Genomic DNA, 8,192 nt, shown 5'->3' with positions numbered 1-8,192 from the left:
AAGACTGCATTAATACAATAACATCAAGTGTTTTTATGATGGTGTTGTATATGTCCCCAAAGTAAACCCTCACTATTCCTGTGTGTCTCATGTTAAGTGCATGGAGGGACCTACATGTTAAACAGAAAGGTGGAAGAGATTGTGATGGACAAGGACAAAGGTGTAGCAGTGAAATCTGAAGGAGCAGTGAGTGGTTGGTGAAGTAGAGAGTGGATAAGAGAGAAAGAGAGTGTTGAAGAGGGAATTAATGGATGAATGGATGAATGAATGAGAAATGGTAGTACATGAATTACAGGAAAGTGGGCTGAATGTCAGTAGGGTAAATTAGTAGAAGTAGAACCTAATATTTCTCTCTTTATCAAGCCGTTTCACTGTAAACAGCTGATCTAGGCTGGGTTTCTGTACAGCACTTTGAGATATCAGCTGATGTAAGAAGGGCTATATAAATATATTTGATTTGATCTCTCACCCCAGCTACGTGCTGGGTGAAGAAGGTGGGCCAGGTTACACAGGTCATCTGTTCACTGAATCATCCAATCAAATACACCCATGTGTATTGCCAAATCATCATCCCTCAAGCAAAGTCCACAGGAAATGAGGTATGGCACAATAAATACACCAGAAGTTAGACAAAGGCATACCCCAAATACCAAACCGGTTAAATGTGAATACAATATGTTAGACTTGGGATTAATCATAACTTGACCCTATTTGTTTTTCAGACATCTACAGAAAAAATATTTAGTCAGCCACCAATTGTGCAAGTTCTCCCACTTAAAAAGATGAGAGAGGCCTGTAATTTTCATCATAGGTACACYTCAACTATGACAGACAAAATTAGAAAATCACATTGTAGGATTTTTWATGAATTTATTTGCAAATTATGGTGGAAAATAAGTATTTGGTCAATAAACAAAAGTTTATCTCAATACTTTGTTATATACCCTTTGTTGGCAATGACAGAGGTCAAACGTTTTCTGTAAGTCTTCACAAGGTTTTCACGCACTGTTGCTGGTATTTTGGCCCATTCCTCCATGCAGATCTCCTCTAGAGCCGTGATGTTTTGGGGCTGTTGCTGGGCAACACGGACTTTCAACTCCCTCCAAAGATTTTCTATGGGGTTGAGATCGGAGACTGGCTAGGCCACTCCAGGACCTTGAAATGCTTCTTACGAAGCCACTCCTTCGTTGCCCGGCGGTGTGTTTGGGATCATTGTCATGCTGAAAGACCCAGCCACGTTTCATCTTCAATGCCCTTGCTGATGGAAGGAGGTTTTCACTCAAAAAACTCACGATACATGGCCCCATTCATTCTTTCCTTTACACGGATCAGTCGTCCTGGTCCCTTTGCAGAAAAACAGCCCAAAGCATGATGTTTCCACCCCCATCTTCACAGTAGTATGGTGTTCTTTGGATGCAACTCAGCATTCTTTGTCCTCCAAACACGACGAGTTGAGTTTTTACCAAAAAGTATATTTTGGTTTCATCTGACCATATGACATTCTCCCCATCTTCTTCTGGATCATCCAAATGCTCTCTAGCAAACTTCAGACGGCCTGGACATTTACTGGCTTAAGCAGGGGGACATGTCTGTCACTGCAGGATTTGAGTCTCTGGCGGCGTAGTGTGTTACTGATGGTAGGCTTTGTTACTTTAGTCCCAGCTCTCTGCAGGTCATCACTAGGTCCCCCGTGTGGTTCTGGGATTTTGCTCACCGTTCTTGTGATCATTTTGACCCCACGGGTGAGATCTTGCGTGGAGCCCCAGATCGAGGGAGATTATCAGTGGTCTTGTATGTCTTCCATTTCCTAATAATTGCTCCCACAGTTGATTTCTTCAAACCAAGCTGCTTACCTATTGCAGATTCAGTCTTCCCAGCCTGGTGCAGGTCTACAATTTTGTTTCTGGTGTCCTTTGACAGCTCTTTGGTCTTGGCCATAGTGGAGTTTGGAGTGTGACTGTTTGAGGTTGTGGACAGGTGTCTTTTATACTGATAACAAGTTCAAACAGGTGCCATTAATACAGGTAACGAGTGGAGGACAGAGGAGCCTCTTAAAGAAGAAGTTACAGGGCTGTGAGAGCCAGAAATCTTGCTTGTTTGTAGGTGACCAAATACTTATTTTCCACCATAATTTGCAAAAAAGATTCATTAGAAATCCTACAATGTGATTTTCTGGATTTTTTTCTCATTTTGTCTGTCATAGTTGAAGTGTACCTATGATGAAAATTACAGGCCTCTCTCATCTTTTTAAGTGGGAGAACTTGCACAATTGGTGGCTGACTAAATACTTTTTTGCCCCACTGTATGTATGGTGTACAACGCTAACAACATGGCGTCATCGGGGATGTATATCGCCATGGTGAGCACCACTGTAGAGACCAGTAACCCAGAGAAGTAAGTGCAGCCTGGGATGGAACTGCTGGAGCCCATTCATCAGAGGTAAGTTCTACACAACCGTGGCCTAAGGTGTTCTTGCAGTCTTAGCCATAGCCCCCGGCACAAATGTTTGCGGTGTTGGCATATGTTTGAATCCGGCTACTGCCCTTTGACACAACCTCTCTATAGCTTTCTCCACGGTCATCCTCTCTCTATCTGTTCAATAGAGTCAGAAAATATCCTTAAAAGTATATATATATTTTTTTAAGTTTCACACAACCTACTGTTACATTTAGAATCATATGTACAGTGTATTGTAATGACACACAACCAATTTCACACACAAAAGAATACACTAAAGAATTAATGTGATTGGTTTACAGATTTGTTTCTGTCAGCAACATGATGGTCCCCATCGCTGATGGAAGGAAAAGTCAGGTAAGGGGCTACCTTCAATATATTTTATTGTCCTTAACCCCACACCTAGTGACCTCGCCAAGAGGTTCAGATCTTTTGGTGTTCGAGTCAGGTTTCAGGTCCTGGTCGGGGATACTCCCTTAATTGATACACACGTTAAGGACTTGGAATAGAGAAGCATGGGGACACGCTATCCTGAAAGAAAGGGGGTAGTGTATCGACCTTAAGCCAACACCTAGCAACCTTTTTGAGAGGTTTGGATCTCTTGGTGTAACTGCTAAGGGGTTGACAGTCGCTGGACCTGGGTTCAAGCCCTGGTCGAGGATACCCACCGAATTCACTATAATATATCAAAATTGTTTCAATATTCTAGGCCATTGAGTTGTACCAGGATTACAAATTGAGGAGACTCCGGTGTTGTTTATTTTGATCCCATCTCCCTTGTTCAGATCTTTGTGTCTCGCTCCTATGACGCCACGACACACTTTGAGACTGAGTGTGAGGATATCAGGGATTTCCATCGCCGCAACACAGAATGAGAATTCATCTTTGGTGACTTGTGCAGAGACTGTGATGATGGTGACGTGATGAGGACAAAAGGACGTTCCTCCCATTTTGAACATTGGTTCGATTCCCACTTGGGTCTCCTATACAAAAATGTATGCACACGCTTGGACAAAGCGTCTGCTAAATGGCAAATATTACAATAATATTATATTGCGGTTGTCTGTCATGTTTTTGTGTTTTTTAAGCAGCCCTTAGATTGACCTCTTGTATCTCCCAGAATTCCCTGCTTGACAGCTACTGTATGTCATTGTAAATGTTCCATTTATCATGTGGTAGATACTCTTCTACTCTCTTTGATGGTATCGAGACTGGAGAGTGGTACGCTAAATAACTTCCTGTTGATTTAATACCCTGTCTAATAAACACCCCACTTAATTTGACTGTGGCCTGTGCATCATTATAGAGTATAGAGACAAAGTGGAGTCGCAATTCAACAGCTCAGACACAAGACGAATGTGGCAGGGTCTACAGACAATCACGGACTACAAAGGGAAAACCAGCCACTTTGTGGACACCGACGTCTTGCTTCCGGACAAGCTAAACACGTTCTTCGCCCGCTTTGAGGATAACACAGTACCACCAATGCAGCCCGCTACCAAGGACTGTGGGCTCTCCTCCGTGGCTGACCGTGGCCGACATTTAAGCGTGTTAACCCTCGCAAGGCTGCCGGCCCAGACGGCATCCCTAGCTGCGTCCTCAGAGCATGCGCAGACCAGCTGGCTGGAGTGTTTACGGACATATTCGATCTCTCCCTATACCAGGCTGCTGTCCCCACTCGCTTTAAGATGTCCACCATTGTTCCTGTACGCAAGAAAGCAAAGGTAACTGAACTAAATAACTATCGCCCAGTAGCACTCACTTCTGTCATCATGAAGTGCTTTGAGAGGCTAGTTAAGGATCATATCACCTCTACCTTACCTGTCACCCTAAACCCACTTCAATTTGCTTACCGCCCCAATATATCTACAGATGATGCAATCGCCATCGCACTGCACACTGCCCTATCCCATCTGGACAAGAGGAATACCTATGTAAGATTRTTGTTCATTGACTATAGCTCAGCCTTCAACACCATAGTACCCTCCAAGCTCATCATTAAGCTTGGGGCCCTGGGTCTGAACCCTGCCCTGTGCAACTGGGTCCTGGACTTCCACTTCGCTGATCCTCAACACAGGGGCCCCACAAGGGTGCGTGCTCAGCCCCCTCCTGTACTCCATGTTCACTCATGACTGCACGGCCACGCACGCCTCCAACTCAATCATCAAGTTTGCAGATGACACAACAGTAGTAGGCCTGATTATCAACAATGACAGGACAGCCTGCAGAGAGGAGGTGAGGGCCCTGGGAGTGTGGTGCCAGGAAAATAACCTCTCACTCAATGTTGGCAAAACAATGGAGCTGATAGTGGACTGATCATCGACAGGATCGCAGTGGAGCAGGTGGAAAGCTTCAAGTTCCTCGGCGCACACATCACTGACGATCTGAAATGGTCCACCCACACAGACAGTGTGGTGAAGAAGGCGCAACAGCACCTCTTCAACCTCAGGAGGCTGAAGAAATTTGGATTGGCACCTAAAACCCTCACAAACTTTTACAGATGCGCAATTGAGAGCATCCTGTTGGGCTGTATCACTGCCTGGTACGGCAACTGCACCGCCCGCAACTGCAGGGCTCTCCAGAGGGTGGTGCGGTCTGCCCAATGCATCACCGGGGGCAAACTACCTGCTCTCAATGACACCTACATCACCCAATGTCACAGGAAGGCCAAAAATATCATCAAGGACAACAACCACCCAAGCCACAGCCTGTTCACCCTGCTATCATCCAGAAGGCGAGGTCAGTACAAGTGCATCAAAGCTGGGACCGAGAGACTGAAAAACAGCTTCTATCTCAAGGCCATCAGACTGTTAAATAGCATTCACTAGGCGGCTTCCACCCGGGTATTTACCCCTGCACCTTACAGGCTGCTGCCCCATATACATAGACTTGAAATCATTGGCCACTTAATAATGGAACACTATTCACTTTAATGTTTACATATTTTTGCTTTACTCATCTCATATGTATATACTGTATTTTATTCTACTGCATTTTAGTCTAATCCACTCCAACATTGCTCTTCTTAATTTGTATATATTTCTTAATTCCATTCTTTTACTTTTAGGTTGTGTGTATTGTTGTGAATTGTTAGATATTACTGCACTGTTGGAGCTAGAAACGCACGCATTTCGCAACACCCGCAATAACATCTGCTTAACATGTGTTTGTGACAAATAAAATTTGATTTGATTTATATTCTTCCGAGTTTAGTGTATTAGGAGTATGTGATTGCGTGTGAATGAATGGTTGAATGATTGAATGAATGGCCATGTGTTTGTGTGGTGAAGCAAAACTAGAATGATGATTAGTTGATACACGTATCCTGCAGATTATCTCTGAGAAGAACAAAGCCATGGAATTGCGTTACATATTGCATTATGTTGTATTGTGAGACCGATAGAGAAACGGGTGGTTCGGAGAGGTAAGGGTAGAAGATAGACAATGAGATTAGAGGTTTACTAATCCAAATGAAGGACAGTCACCTTGGGTATATCCCATATGCTCTCACTCACTGAATTATTGATATGAATCAATGTCTTTCTGTTCCATTTAGTAAATTGCTCATGATAATCAGCAAACGGTGCTCAATGACATGAACATGTCAACATTACTCATTATCTTCAACACATGCAATTAAATAAATACAAAAAAACTATTTGTTGTAGATATTGTTTATTGCTTCAATGGTAACATGCCATATGTATTTACAATGATACAGATAAAAAACACTATAAAACACCCCCTCCAAATCATATCCTCCAATGCTCAGAAATACATAATTGCCAACACACTCCACTTCTCTTTTTCATTTTTATCTTCCCGTACACACATAAACAAACTTCTAGAAATGTCTCTCCCTGTTTACATAAAACCATGATTTGAGCAAGGAGAGTGCAATTGCAAAAAAACATACAGCAATTCAGCACCTGAATAAGGACAGATTGATCCAGATCATGCGTCCTAGAGTGGTGAACAAACATCCTCTTTTCCATCAAATCCCTCTTTTCCAAAAATACCTCATGATGTTGTTGTTGCTAGGCTACTCTAGCTCTGTGCTGATTGGAGGAAGAATCAGACCAGCCGCCACCACTCACCTTTCACTGCTCAGGAAGTTGCACAAGCGTTTGGCTGAGGAAGGAGAAGGGATGAGTGTCAGAGAGGAGAAAAATGCAAATTATAGCTGCCCTACACATTCTATAGGCAGAGGCTGCCCATGTCTGTGTATGGATGGAGAGCTTTCCAGAGCGGTGGTGGCACACAGTAACTTACTGTGAGAGAAATCTCTTAACAAGAGGATATTCTAAACCAGGCTTGGGTAAACCTGTCTATAAATGCTCATGTACTGAAATATATTGCACAACCACACATCCCTAATACTGTAGACAGATGTCAGTTGAGGTCATGTGTCCCTACTGTGTCCTGCACCTCCACAGTGATGCCTTTGCTCTTGAGAAGGGCCAGGAGTTTGGGAACAATCAACTCTGACCGACCCCCCCCCCCGTATCCAGGATCAGAACCTCTGTGGACACAAATCATTCATGAGACAAATCATGAGCATACAGACATACACTATAGTCATACCTCTGAAGTGGAATTCACAAAAACATTTGAAGTATGACCTTTCAACTATTTATAACAAATGACCTATAATTCACTGTGTTTATTTTATCTGTATATGCCAGGGAATTGTACTTCTGTCTTTGCATCTTGCATGAGGTTGTGTATTTATAAATTTGAGTATCACATTTATTGTCTATCATAATTTGTGTCATCTTGACTGAAGTATAATTGAATTACAGTACCAGTCAAAAGTTTGGACACCTACTTATTCAAGGGTTTTTCTTTATTTGTACTATTTTCTACATTGTAGAATAATAGTGAAGACAACAAAACTATGAAATAACACATATGGAATCATGTAGTAACCAAAAAAGGTTTTAAACAAATCAAAATATATTTTATATTTGAGATTCTTCAAGGTAGCCACCCTTTGCCTTGATGACAGCTTTGCATACTCTTGGCATTCTCTCAACCAGCTTCACCTGGAATGCTTTCCCAACAGTGTTGAAGGAGTTCCCACATATGCTGAGCACTTGTTGGCTGCTTTTCCTTCACTCTGAGGTCCAACTCATCCCAAACCATCTCAATTGGGTTGAGGTCATGTGATTGTGGAGGCCAGGTCATCTGATGCAGCACTCCATCACTCTCCTTCTTGGTCAAATAGCCCTTACACAACCTGGAGGTGTGTTTTGGGTCATTGTCCTGGTGAAAAATAAATGATAGCCCCACTAAGCGCAAACCAGATGGGATGGCATATCGCTGCAGAATGCTGTGGTAGAGAAAAACCCTGGAATGAGTAGGTGTGTCCAAACTTTTGACTAGTACTGTGTTGCACCAATTCGAGGTTCCAGCATGTGAAAAAGTGCCATGCCCTCGACACTGATGTCTTTATAGCTGCCAACCTGCAGGGGGCGACATATGGAAAGCTAAAAGGACATTCAACATAATACTGTTAAATCTCATATTCAACTCATCACTACTCATTTCTCTCTCACACAGCACTCAACAGTATCACAGGAAGCAGGTAAACTAAAGCTGAAGAGAGATGAAAAAAAATAGAACAGTCATAAAGGTTGACTTCTGGTGGGGATTAGAGCAAAGGTCGAACACAACGTGGGGACCAGTGCTGAAAAAGTATGGAAATGTATCCACTCACTACTGTAAGTCTGCTA

At 42.9% G+C, this 8,192-nt stretch overlaps 1 long non-coding RNA gene across 1 annotated transcript; it reads left to right on the top strand.

The window, feature by feature from the left end:
* The first annotated feature begins 1,479 nt into the window (after nucleotides 1-1,479).
* On the top strand, nucleotides 1,480-6,030 carry LOC111970401 (uncharacterized). Its single transcript, XR_011480627.1, has 3 exons — nucleotides 1,480-2,439; nucleotides 2,760-2,814; nucleotides 3,243-6,030. It is a non-coding gene; the product is annotated as an uncharacterized lncRNA (long non-coding RNA).
* The last annotated feature ends 2,162 nt before the right edge of the window (nucleotides 6,031-8,192 follow it).

The sequence above is a fragment of the Salvelinus sp. IW2-2015 genome, linkage group LG11, assembly GCF_002910315.2.
Source record: "Salvelinus sp. IW2-2015 linkage group LG11, ASM291031v2, whole genome shotgun sequence".
Taxonomy (NCBI): Eukaryota; Metazoa; Chordata; class Actinopteri; order Salmoniformes; family Salmonidae; genus Salvelinus; species Salvelinus sp. IW2-2015.
The sequence above is the reverse complement of the archived record's forward strand: the minus strand, read 5'-3'. Positions and strand labels throughout refer to the sequence as shown.